We start from the raw sequence: 13648 nt of genomic DNA, 5'->3' as shown, positions 1-13648 counted from the left end.
GGACAAAAGAAAGAAAATGGGGTTTTGCTCTTCACGTCGTTTGTGAAAGCACATTATTTTCCTCTTGGGAAAGTTCTTTACAGGTGCAGAGAATGGCACTCCAAATATTGGCACCCACTGCTTATACAAAAAACACCCCTGAAAATATCAATCAACAAACCAAGTGACCTTGATCCTACACAATACTAAGACAAATGTGATGATCCCAGTGAAAATGTAATTTTTGGAGGCCTTTGTTATCCCTTAGTGTATTTGATGAGGCTGGCACATGTTTGGGCTGAGCTTATATTGACATCTAAGAAAATAGAATGAGCTGGTTGGGTCAGACCAGTGGCCCATGTAGACCAGCACACGGGAATGTAGAGGCACATGGGAAGCCTCAAAGCAGGACCTGAGCATACCATGTCATACGTGTGGAGGAAAACCTTAAACATGTAGCAGAGTTCCCCCAAAAGAGACCAGAGGCAATAGTACATCCAGCAGAGCTTTATTTGTGCTGAAGGCAAATGAGTGTAATGGTCACTAATCCAATACATTCAGAATTGGCACAATCTATAAAAATCCAGTTGTAGCACTTGCAATAAAACTTATAAACTTAACTCATAATAAGACTAAACCTTAGCACTAAGCATACTATGTACAGAACACCACACCAGAAGGAAGAGAGATAGAAAGAGAAAGTAAAACCCAGGCTCCTTCTGGCCTATATTTATAGTCAGCAAGACCTTAATTTGAACAGATAAGAGAACCAGTTTAAGCCAGCTTTCCAGAAGGTGTAACCCAAACAATCATGACCTTTCTGTCTGCTTCTCTCACACACAGAAGCTTCTAGTAGCTTCTAGAATCCTCTTGTATTAATCAGAATAAGAAAGATCTGCACACATCAGATCAATACAGTGGTGCCCCGCAAGACGAATGCCTCGCAAGACGGAAAACCCGCTAGACGAAAGGGTTTTCCGTTTTTTGATGCGCTTCGCAGGACGAATTTCCCCATGGGCTTGCTTCGCAAGACGAAAATGTCTTGCGAGTCTTGAGATTTTTTTCCGCTCCCCACCCCCTTTTTCTAAACCGCTAATAGCCTTTTAGCAGCTAATCCGCTAATCCCTTAAGCCTTTAATAGCCGCTAATAGCCGCTAAACCGCTAATAGCGCTAATCCGCTAAGCCGCTAATAGGGTTGCTTCGCAAGACGAAAAAACCGCTAGACGAAGAGACTCGCGGAACGGATTCTTTTCGTCTTGTGAGGCACCACTGTACTTTCTGCGCTAAGAAATACCCCACCCATCTGGCTGGGTTTCTCCAGCCACTCTGGGCGGCTTCCAACAAAAATTTAAAAATACATCAAAATGTCACACATTAAAAACTTTCCTGAACATACCACCACCCTACCTACTTGTGATTCCCAGCAGTGGAGACTGAACATCTAAGTACACCTGCTCTATCTAGACACAGAGTGATATCCTGAACATATAACTATTGCTAGGCTGTTTACACATAACGTGACAATAAGCCCAATAAAAATTTCCTGGCATTGGGAAGCTCCCCATAGGGCAGTTGGTGATAGATTCCTGGCTGTGTATGTGGGGGTGGGGGACAACCATTCAACTGAAGAAGATGCTGGGGTGATCTTTGCCTGCCTGTCTCTCCTCTGCAATCCTTCCCAGAGGGTAGCTGGTGATAGATGGTGGAAGAGGCTCCAAGGAGTCATTTGCCTGTCTGTCTGTCATGGACTTGCTGGACACAGAGGAGTGGTGGGAGGCACCAGTTGGGGAACCCTCAGGGGAACCCCCAGGGGAAGAAGGCTCAGAGCCAGGGGATTGGTGGTGGAATGATGATGCGTGGTCAGAGGGAGAAGAGGGAGTGGATTGGGAGGAGAGGCGTGTCAGAAGCTGTAGAGGCAACAGGGTTTGGTGAGCAGGGAGAGGCTGTGGCAGAGAGCAGTCCAGAATCAGAGGCAGAAGGGGGGGGGGGGCAGGAGACAGAGATGAGGCAGGTTGCTGAAGAATTCAGGGATCCTCTTCCCCCTCCTGCTGCAACTAGTTCTCCTCCCCCTTGGTCTCCCAGGACATGCAGGAGGGCAAAGGAATGAGAGAATAGATGGAGCTTTAGGCTGGTGGGGAAGGAACAGGTGGAGGAGCCTTAGAGTGCAGCTGGAGGGCAGGGACTTTCAGTCCTCACAACTGCCTCATTGGGGCAAGACCTACTGGGAAGAGTTACTGGGGTCACTAAGGTAAAGGTACCCCTGACCATTAGGTCTAGTCACGGACGACTCTGGGGTTCTACGCTCATCTTGCTCTATAGGCCAAGGGAGCCAGCGTACAGCTTCCGGGTCATGTGACCAGCATGACTAAACCGCTTCTGGCAAACCAGAGCAGCGCACGGAAATGCTGGGATCACTAGGCCTGCACTATTTTGGTTTCATTGAAAAGAGAGTTAACTTCTCTGACACTAATGAAGTTAATTTATTGCTGACCTATTCCTGACTCTGGCTCCTAACCAGAGCCGTAGCTAGGTGATCTTGCGCCCCTGGAAGAACCATCCAGATTGCACCACCTAGCCGCAGACAAATTAGCTCTTCTTTCTGCCTCTCCTCCAACCCCCCCCCCCTTCCACTCATTCAATTCACCCTCTATTTAAAACCATTTCTTTTGAGGCAATAATCAATATTTATATTTATGAACATATTTTAGCCGATTTTGCACCCCCCCATCACCTGCGCCCCTGGCGGGGGCCCACATCACCACCCCCTAGCTATGGCCCTGTTCCTAACACTGTCTTTCTCACCTGACCCACTTTTGGTGCCTTTAACTCACAGTGGTTGTGTCAAGGCGAAATATTGGCGTGGAAAGTCCAGGTTCACATTCAGTACCTCCTCATGCAATCAGAATCAGAAAAGGAGGGGGACACCTGAATGGAAAGGCTTTCCTTACATCTATGTCACCACCAAAGTACACCCTGAAAGTTCCAGCAGGAAATGTGGGATGTTTTGGTGGACCTACCCCTCTTATCATGGATATGTGGTGATGCAGCTACTTCAGCAGCACGACCGCAGGGCATCTCTTAGCACCAGGTTCTACAAAGAGAACTTAATGCAGTAGTCCTTTCTGCAGGGGACACAAACTTTTGAAGTATTTATTAAGTACGGGGCACTATAGACTGGCACTGACTTTGAGCAAAGAATTGTATCTGGAGTTACAAATTGGACTATAAGATAAGAGCTTTCCTGTAATCTCAGTGCAATTAAAAGCCTCTATCTCCCTTCCTGTAGTGACAAGGTTATTGCTCTTCTATAGCTGAGCAGAGATGAATGAGACACTGGGTTAATAGCCCTAAGATTTATGACATGGTTCTGGCCCAAATATTATGGGAGCAGAGCTCTCTTGGTGAGATATTCCAGCTGAACAAACTTGATAGCATTTCTCTTTTCCTTTATTTTTCACGGAGTGCATTATTTTGGCGAATTTTGTTCTGTTTCCAAGGGTAGGCGCTGGTGCCATTTGATTATTTAATTTCAGCTATCATTTATATTCTCTGCAAGGTTTTCATTGGTAGACCCAGCCTTTTCAAAAAGAGAGAGGTGCCAAGTGGGAAAACGAAATGCTCACACAAATATTTTTAAACAGTCAGGTGGATTCACACACTGACTGCAAATCAGCACAGCCTAATTAGCGTTGAATATCAACCAATGCCAGTTCACACCAGCAGAAGCCGGGCTCACAATATTTACAAACTGGGTCTGCCTAAATATACAGTGATGATTTAGCAGCGGCCATTTGGGACACTCTGTTGAACAGATTCATAAGCTGCTGCTAGGAGCGGTTCAAAATATTTTGCCAAAGGGGAAAATGGTACTCTCCATTTCACATTCAGAAATTGACCAGGGTGGCATTTGAATCTTATTTCAACAGCGGTGATAGGACAGCCTCCTCCATTACAAACAAGATTAGTGGATGAATGGCAGGCTGCACAGAACACACCGTTCTATCCTCCCAGCTCCTCAACTCTGCTCCCCCCCCCCACCATCTGCTGACTGAGGCAGCTGTCTCACTCTAGCTAATTGTTGGGTTGGCCCTAAGAACATAAGAAGAACTTGCTGGGTTAGGTCAATGGCTCATCTGGTTCAGCATTCTCACAGTGGCCAGCCAGATTCCTGGGACACCCAGAAGCAGGATTTGGGCACAAGAGCACTCTCCTCTCTTGTGGTTTCCAGCAACTGGTATTCAGAAGCATTACTGCAGGCTTCCTCAACCTCGGCCCCCCATATGTTTTTGGCCTACAACTCCCATGATCCCTAGCTAGCAGGACCAGTGGTCAGGGATGATGGGAACTGTAGTTTCAAAACATCTGGAGGGCTGAGGTTGAGGAAGCCTGCATTACTGCCTCCAACTGTAAAAGCATAGCATAGCCACCATGACTAGGCCTTCAGTGGCCTCCTCCTCCTCCAGGAATTTGTTAAATGTTTTTTTTTTAAAAAAGCTATCTACGTTACTATTATTATTTATTGAATTTGTATGCTGCTCTATACCAGCAGGTCTCAGGGCGATTCACAACATAAAATCACAATACAGTGGTACCTCAGGTTAAGAACTTAATTCGTTCTGGAGGTCCGTTCTTAACCTGAAACTGTTCTTAACCTGAGGTACCACTTTAGCTAATGGGTCCTCCTGCTGCTGCCACATGATTTCTGTTCTCATCCTGAAGCAAAGTTCTTAACCTGAAGCACTATTTCTGGGTTAGCGGAGTCTGTAACCTGAAGCGTCTGTACCCTGAAGCGTCTGTAACCGGAGGTACCACTGTATAAAAGCACAAAATGAAAACAGGAACAATCCAATAATCCCCACCTTCCACAACATTGGGTATTGGATGTCAATCAGCCAAAGGCCTGGTTAAAGTTGTAGTCAGTGTTGGAGTTACAGGAGTTTTTTTCATACTGTAATAAGCTGCCTTGAGCACATTTTAAACTGTGGAAAGGTGGCATATAAATAAAATGATGTACGTATGTCTTTCGTGAGGGGCTATGTCAAAAGCTTTTTGAAAATACAAGCAAACAATGTTTACTACATTCCCCATGTCCACAGGGCTCTAGAAGGTGTGTGGGAGGGGACTTACTTTGCAGAGGTTGTGTTGATCCTGTGGCAGTCTTAGTGCATTGCTGAGAGAAACATGACTGCCCCATATCTGAGTTTTCCATCTACCATTTGCATTTAGCATTCCTCCCCCTGCTCCCCTCATCTTCTGGTCAGAAAGAGGAACAATGGACTAGGGGTGTGTGTGTGTTTTACTTTCATCATTTATGATTTTTGGGAGCTCTGCCAGATTACACCAGCTGTGGATCAGACCCAAAGATTTCAAAAGGCAGTTTCCTGCATTCTTGTTTTTGTTTTGGTGTGTTATTGAATGGAGAATATGCTACAAGTCACACCACATATTAACATCTTCAATTTGCATGAAATGCGTTTTCACACCGAGTGCTGGCCTACCCCAGTCCCAGTGGCATGTGCCGGTAATAGGATTTCATTGTCTCGTGGCTGTTTTGGAATCTCATCTTTGCAGAAAGAAGGAAATTCATTTTGGATTAAGCTTTTGTTCCTTTCTATTTCTCTTGTGGGAAAGCTAAATTTGTTTTCTAATGCCATTACAAACAAATCTTTGTGTAAAGGAATTATCAGGGCACCTGTTTCTCCATTTAAACTCGATTAAAAGTAAGTTCCCTCCCTTCAGTGTGCACTTTTTTGACATTGTCTTCTATGGATTTACACATTTCTTTTTCCGTTATTCTCTTGAATTCTGTAATCTCTTTGCTTCCCTTCCTTTTCTCTGATGTGTTATAAATGCAGAGTACATGAAGAACATGGAATAATTGTTCAGTGTATTAATTCTAGCTTTTCATACAAGCAGTGGATCATAGGTAGTGTGCATTGAACTCAAATCCCAATTTTGCAACAAGGCAATTCGACTCATAAGAAGAACCAGATTCGGACACCAGAAGATATATAATACCAGGAGTAATCTTTTTACTGGGTGCTTCCAGACTGTTGTTATTTTCAGGTGAGATTCAATCATATGCTGGGAAATTCAGGTTGTGCAAAGTAGATTCCCCCAAATATTGGACTTTTCGAGATAAGGAAAGTGACAGGATAATACACAGGTAAGTGGAATGAACACTTGCTTGGTGGCCATTGTCTAACTTCCGTGTAAACAAATCTGAATTAATACTCAGTAAGTAGAGAATATCAGCAAACAAGTCAGGATGACTTTTTAATAAACAGGACATTTGAAAGGGATCATAGTCTAGGGCTGCCAGATTGCAACCTGGAGATTCCTAGGATTCCCTGATGCAGTAGGAAATAAGGAACATACATTTCACCCCAGAACTTCCCTTTCCTGTTTCTGTTGCCTTCTCCCTCTCTCACCTTTAATTTTTTATTCTTTATTGAAAGATAAAAAGTACATAATTACAAGTGGACAGAGTAAGATAAGGCACAAAAAAGAAGAAAAGAAATAGTACCCATGTAGAAAACAAAACAGAACAACAAGAATTTTTTTTACAGAAATTGGGATCTAGGCATGCCGCGCCTCAAAAAGGAACAAGGGTAGACAACTGGAATAAGGAAAGTACCAGTGGAAGGAGCCATGGATGCCCTATTTTCCAGTTCATTAGGAAACCTTAAGGTACAACATAGTATTCTGGGTTGCAATGTGGTTATCTTATAGCCACTCTTTCCTCTTGAGCAAAGCCTTCCCTCTTGGTTTGCCAGCCATGGCCATGGCCATCTCTCAAGGTTTGCTAGCACCCCTAAAAGAGGCCCCCTGTGAGGGCAGGGGAGAGTTTGGGGAGCTGTGAGTTTGGAGAGCTGGCTGATGAGAAGCAGCCTTAGGAACCTGCAAGAGTTTCCTGTTGCTTTGGAGCAGGAGCATCTATACCACCTCCCTGCTTCCAGCTGCTCTGCTTCTACATCTGCAAATCAAGAGTATGATATAAAAGAAGCGTCAGTCATCAACCCTCTCCTGTCACAAAGAAACTGATGTTGTCTGTCTTCACCTGGAACTTGGAACTCTGGGAAGTGAGGAGCGACAAACAATACACATCTTTAGGCTTGAGTGGACTCTTGTCTTGCAGACAAGCACATGGTGAAGAGATTTCAGGTAGCTTGCCTGAGCCCTTAGCGCTCTTCAGCATTTGATGAGGTAACGGAGGAATTGACTTCAATCGTCACGAGCTGAAAAGCACTGTGGGGTAAAGGCTTCTCCTTGTGGACCTTTGCAGAGGCAAAGGGTAGGAAGGGAAATAAGGAATGTAGGGTTAGAGCAGCAATCAGCGACGAAACTGGGTCGCAGGGCACTTTACAGAATAGTGCAGTGGCAAGAGATTTAATTGCTTCAGCACTGCTGCGTGTGTGTTTTTTGCCTTGGCCCTCAGCATGTATGCTGCATGAGGGTAAAAGGCTCAGACAGGCATGTTGCTGCCTTTATGTGAGAAAGGGAAGAAGCAGACAGAAAATACATGAGCAATTGGCAGAGGGAAATCCTTTGGATTCCGGGAAGGTTCCCCTCCCTCTTGGAACCTGCTTCAGAAGGCTTGCTTGAGGATAGGTCCAAGAATGACACCATCTGGGTACTGCACATGGGGTGGTGGTGGGAGGTAGGAATTCAGTTTGATTTGGAATTTAAAGCAAATTTACTTAATTCACATTTCCCCAAACAATCTGCGAACCAAAACATAGCTATTCTTCAAAATCTGCACTTGCCTGAATTTTGAGATGCTGTTCTCCAACCAAATGATCTGTTCAAAACCCGCGTATTAGAAGAAAGTATGCATTAAAATGCTTATACAGTCATAACTTGGGATAAATATGCTTCAGGATAAATATGCTTCAGGTTGCGCTCTGCAGCGACCTGGAAGTAACGGAGTGCGTTACTTCCAGGTTTCGCCGCTCGCGCATGTACAGACGGTCAAAATAATGTCATGCGCATGCATGGAAGCGGCAAAACGCGAGCCGCACACGCTCAGGCGCGCTGTTGTGTCTTACATTCTGTTCAGGATGCGAACAGGGCTCCGGAACGGATCCCGTTCACATCCCAAGGTACCACTGTATCAGTGAAAACACCATAAAATAGTGCATTTTATTAGGCTTGCAAAAATGTGTAAGTATCAGACACATTTCCAAACCGGAATGTGTGCATTAGGAGAAACTTTGCACTAAAAGGCCTGCAAATTTCCCCTTTTTAAAAAACAAGATCATAAACTGATGTGAAAATGTTCAGAGTGGGTTAAGACTGGAAAAATGAGGTGACAAGAGAAACTGAAACTGACAGATTCATCAACGGCTAGGAGCTATAATGGCTATGTTCTCCCTCCACTGTCAGAGGCATTGTGCCTCAAATACCAGTTGCTGTGAATCTCTGGTGGACAGTGTGCTTGTCAGGTGTGCATGCAGGAGCCAGGCCCTGTGACCAGTAGGACTTTGCAGGACGGGGGCCTTCCTAAGTTTGTTCTGAAGAGGCAAGGTGCGGCCCCACAGGTGAGGCCGATTGGTAACTCACAACACCTGGTGGCAAGAGCTGGGAAGGGATATAAGGTCAGCATTTCACTTCGGCTCTTTGCCACAGCAACACGCTTCCTGCCTTTGGTTTCTTGCTTCCTGATCTTTGAACCTTGGCTTCTTGATGCCCTGCTTTTTGATCCTCGGACCCTTGACTTTGTGATCCCTTGCTTTCTGATCCTCTGACCCTTGGCTTCTTGACTCCTGGCTCTCTGACCCTCGGACTCTTGGCTTCCTGACTCCTGGCTTCTGGACCCCCGTTCCTGCTACCACCCCGCCATCTTGCCCCCAGTCCTGACATCCCCTGCTGGGACTTCGATCGCCCGTGAACTGGACCGTGACAGTGCTGTTATGCTCATGTCCAGCTTGCAGGTTTCCCACAAGCATCTGGTTGGCCACTGTGAAAACATGATGTTGAACTAGATGGGCCTGATCCAGTAGGCTCCTCTTAGGTTCTTATACGAGTTGGACTGGGTGACATAACAGACTCAAGTGAGTTAAGCGAAAGTTTAGAGGAACATGGCACTTCTCAGGTAAATAGCATAGGAGCCTAGCAAGGAATGCCTGGTGCTGCCTGGGATTTTTTTTTAGAAACCAATAAAGATTGTTAATTATACTGAGACTATAATTTGTGAGTTTGGACCCATTATGTCCAAAATCGGGTGAAGTCATGTTTCAGCCCATCATTTTGATTCAATAGGTTGCCTGGTGTTGAAGACTGCCACTCCCTCCCTTGGGAACCCTCATGCTGAGTTTGGTGATGATCTCTCAAGCCAAATCTATGTCAAAAAATGTGCGAAGTCATGCCAAAGTGACTCTTCGGTCTGCCATATTGATTAAAAATGGCGCCTGGCGTTGACACATCAACATAGACCCACTTCCCCACCTCAGGAATCTTTGTGCCTAGTTTGGTGACAATATCTCAAGAGGCATCTGAACAAACAGAAAAGCAGCCAGACAAACCACTTTCCAATATATATATAGTAGATACAATTATGCAGCCGTATTTTGATGCTGCACTTCAATAAATGTGTCAGTCTGACTATTTGCATTCATGCCTGTATTGTAGCTAACTATGAAACCCAGAAAGATTGACGCTTATTGAGTTGCATTCTTAGTCAAAACATATCTTGTTCATCAGCTGGCAGCAGAGATAGCCAGTGATAATATCTGGCTTTTTGCTCTAATCAACCATAGTGTAGCACGATCTCTTTAACATCTGTTATGTATTGTTTTCTGGCTTGGAAATTAGTGTTCGGAGGTGTCACGCTTATTTGTTTTGAGCTGAAGGGATGGATATTGCAACCCTTAGTGATGCTTAATTAATGCAGTACCACATTCCTTGGGAAATCTATACACCAAAGAGTGGCTTCTGGATGTAAAGGCAGCATCACTAACATTTGGGAGGTACATGCTATTTGTTGTATCAGATTCTCCCATTCGTGCCCTGGAAAATGGGCACATTATGCTTAAATATGGACTTTATTGTCTTCTGCTGTTTATCTAGGAACACAGTAGAAGCTGAGCTAATGGCTAATTAAACTTTATTCTTGATTAGGCCTGGGAGGCTGCACAGAGTAGAAACTATCTCCTCCAACCTGGTCACATCTTTGAGTCAGTTCTCCAAGAGCTAGCTGTTTCTCTGAAAGGGGCAACATGGCAGATATTTAGCTGATAATGCATACATTACAATGATTGTGACCTCTACATTTATTTGTGAATCCCAGGTCAGCCTGGGATAATCTTGTAAGGTACTAAACCTATCTGAAGAGAGATAAGTGATGCATCGAAGCAAAGAACAGAACATAAACAGATTTGTAGAAAAAGAGTGGCTTTGCCAATTCAAGCTTGTGGGCACGTTTAAAATACAGCTAGGTCATTCTTTTTCTCAATTCTGACTGAAGCTGATTTCAGGAAAAAACCATATCAAAATGCAATATCCCATAAGAAATGACAATATAGATACAGGGAGGATATGGCTTGTGCCTGACATTGTATGTGCACTGCTTTCCAAACCAGTGGTGGAAGAGCATTGAATGCAGAGCAAACAGGGGTGTGTACACAGCCTTACTCTGAAACCAGATACAGTGGTACTCAGGTTAAGAACTTAATTCATTCTGGAGGTCCGTTCTTAACCTGAAACTGTTCTTAACCTGAAGCACCACTTTAGCTAATGGGGTCTCCTGCTGTTGCTGTGCCGCTGGAGCAAGATTTCTGTTCTCATCCTGAAGCAAAGTTTTTAACTCGAGGTACTATTTCTGGGTTAGCGGAGTCTGTAACCTGAAGCATCTGTAACCTGAAGTGTCTGGTACCCGAGGTACCACTGTACATCCAAGAAATGAAGTAACTCAAGTAAAGGCAGGATGCAGACTTTGGGCTTTTAAATTTCAGTGGCGCCCTTTGCGATGCCAAAATTTGGCACACCCCCCCCCACACTTCTCTCCTTCTGTCGTTTGTCATTGTTGCAACACCTGCTGTGGTCCCCTGGCAGCTCAGTGCAGGTGGACCGGTCGTGCTCTCCTACATCCGCTTCTGGATTGACGTGAATGCTTCCTAGCCACTGGCTAAGCTACAGAGCTGTTTTGGAACATTAGGGCTTATCCACACTTCCTCTTGTACCACACTGCTTTCCCCTGGAGTGAACCACTCTTTAGCTCTCATTCGGAGCACACAGCAGCTCAGGTTTTCTCTTTAGTTTGCTCCTATTTAGCACTAAAGAGCAGGTTTTCCCTGGGAAAGGTGTGGGGCAAGGGGAAATCCACTCAGACGTGTGTTATCTAGGCACGGGACAAGCAGAAGTGTGAATGAGCCCTTAAAGAATGTTCAACCTGTTCAGAACTGGAAGTTTAAAAATCCTGCTGACACACCAGTCCTTGGTATTGATGAGGCTCTGTTCTGTTGCTGGGAAAAAGATCAGCAGCACTGTTAACTTTTAGCCCATTGTTAGACCGATTCTGACTGTGTATGACAATGGCATGCTTGAGTATTGTTGCTGTGAGTATTGCTCCCCCTCCTTTTTGTAAAAAAGGAGGTGCCAGCACTCATACTTGATTAAGTGCCATGGATGCCAGCACAAAATGGCTGCCATGGAGAGCAAAAAAACAATAACAATAACAATAGTAATAATAATAATTTGAGGTGACACTATTCTGCACCACTGAGTACCACTACAAAAAGCACTGTTTGTAAATAAATGTAAATGGGTGTGTATATATGGAAAGGGAAGTTTGGGAGATAGTGAAGGGGAAATGGACCCATGAGGCAATACACATAAATAAGGTATCCGTGTGCTGTATTTGGGTACAGATTTTTACATTAGGAACATAGGATGCTGCCGTATACTGAGCCAGACCATTTGTCCATCTGGTTCATTGTTGTTCACTCTGATGGGCAGCAGATGCCAGGGACTGAACCTGAGACCTTCTTCATAGAAAGCATATACTATACCACTGAACAATGTGGTCCTTCCTTCCAGATTATTTTCTATTGCTTACTGTGTAGCACCTCCTCCATTGCTTCATCCACAGCTTCTCTTCAAGCCATATCTATCTTATTAACATGCTCCTCTTATTAACTGTGGGTCTTTCTGTTCACTGAAATAGCTATAAGCTCACACACATCCCTGGTGCGAAGGTTCTGCTAGAATGATATTGGAAATGGCCAAATACTTGTTACAGTTTCCTCCTGCATATATAAACTACACAGCCACATGGGCACATTGGACATGTTATATTACATTTTCTGTTGCACATCAAAATAGTTAAAAAGCACCACCATGTGGCTAAAGTTGAAAATGATGCCTTGTTCTTAATCCTGATAATATGTGGCAGTGTCATGAAGCCACCTTAGAAATACATATAGTGTAATACTATATAAAACTGTATAAAAGCCAGTCAGTTTGCATAGATGGATGGTATAAAATAGATCCAATGTTCTATATGGTGGGGTTTTTAGTATTCCTGTAAAGCTTTGTCACAGTTTTGATCTAAAGATGCGACAAATCAGGGATGTGGAACTTCAGGTTTGAGGAATTGTGATAATGCCTCTTCCACGTCTTGGAGGGAGGATTGAAATGGCTGTGTGGGGTGGGTGTCGAAACCTAACCTACTGTATAATGGTTTGGGTTTTTTTCATTTGTTTCATTTGTTCACTTTTATTTATTTTATTTGTATTTACTTCATAAAATTTATAGAACGCTTGATTGTAAAAATACACACACACAATCTGGCTCCACCCACCTCTGACCTGTGGCCTCTGTAAAGTTCTACAGAAGGGGATGTGGCCCTCAGGTTGTTGTTGTTTTAAAAAAGCTTCCAATGCCCAGCCATAAATGTGATTTTCAGCTTTTAAAAAATGATCCTGTGCACAATCTTGACTGCCTCATAAAGGGATCTACTGGACTGCAGAGTCTGAAGTGGACTACTGATCTGATCCAGATCATGATGTCTAGATCAAGTCAGGCGAGTCCACTTTTGACTCTCAACAGGGCGACTCTTCCTCCTTTCCAGAGCAGACCAGTTAAAATGAAGAGACTTTGATTTCTTTGGGAGTACTTTGAGTATGACTTAGTTGGATATCTCTCACAGTTGCACTCTCTTCTAGATAATATTAATTAATATACTATTTGTAATAGTGCTCCATATTCAGATATGATTCCGTATAGGATGGTAATTAAACATGACCTTGGGCTTGATCAGATTTACATTTAATTCATCTTAGTCTTCTCCATGCCACTTCCATAATTAACTGTGTTTTTGGCACAGTACTCTTTCTGCAGTTGTGGCTGTGCTCAGTGTACACCAGAAGGAAGAAAGAGTTTAATACTTACCGTATGTGCATGCTTCCCCTGCCCATAGATTTAGCATCATACTAAAAAGGGCAAACCTTCTTGCAGTAACCAAACCTTCAGAAGGAGTGTACAATTGCAGAGGTTTCTCTATTGTAGGTGATCAGTTATGAGACACACACCTTCCCCACACCTTCTGCATATTTTCCAGTTCTTTGTTTAACCATTTGATAAAAAAATCAAAATAGAGGTGAGCCTTTGTTTTACAAGAAATGAAAACATTAACTGAGTGGGGTCCATTCAGTTCAATATCCATTCATT

The sequence above is a fragment of the Podarcis tiliguerta genome (assembly GCF_965153285.1).
Source record: "Podarcis tiliguerta genome assembly, chromosome: 5".
Taxonomy (NCBI): domain Eukaryota; kingdom Metazoa; phylum Chordata; class Lepidosauria; order Squamata; family Lacertidae; genus Podarcis; species Podarcis tiliguerta.
Note: the sequence above shows the minus strand (reverse complement) of the source record.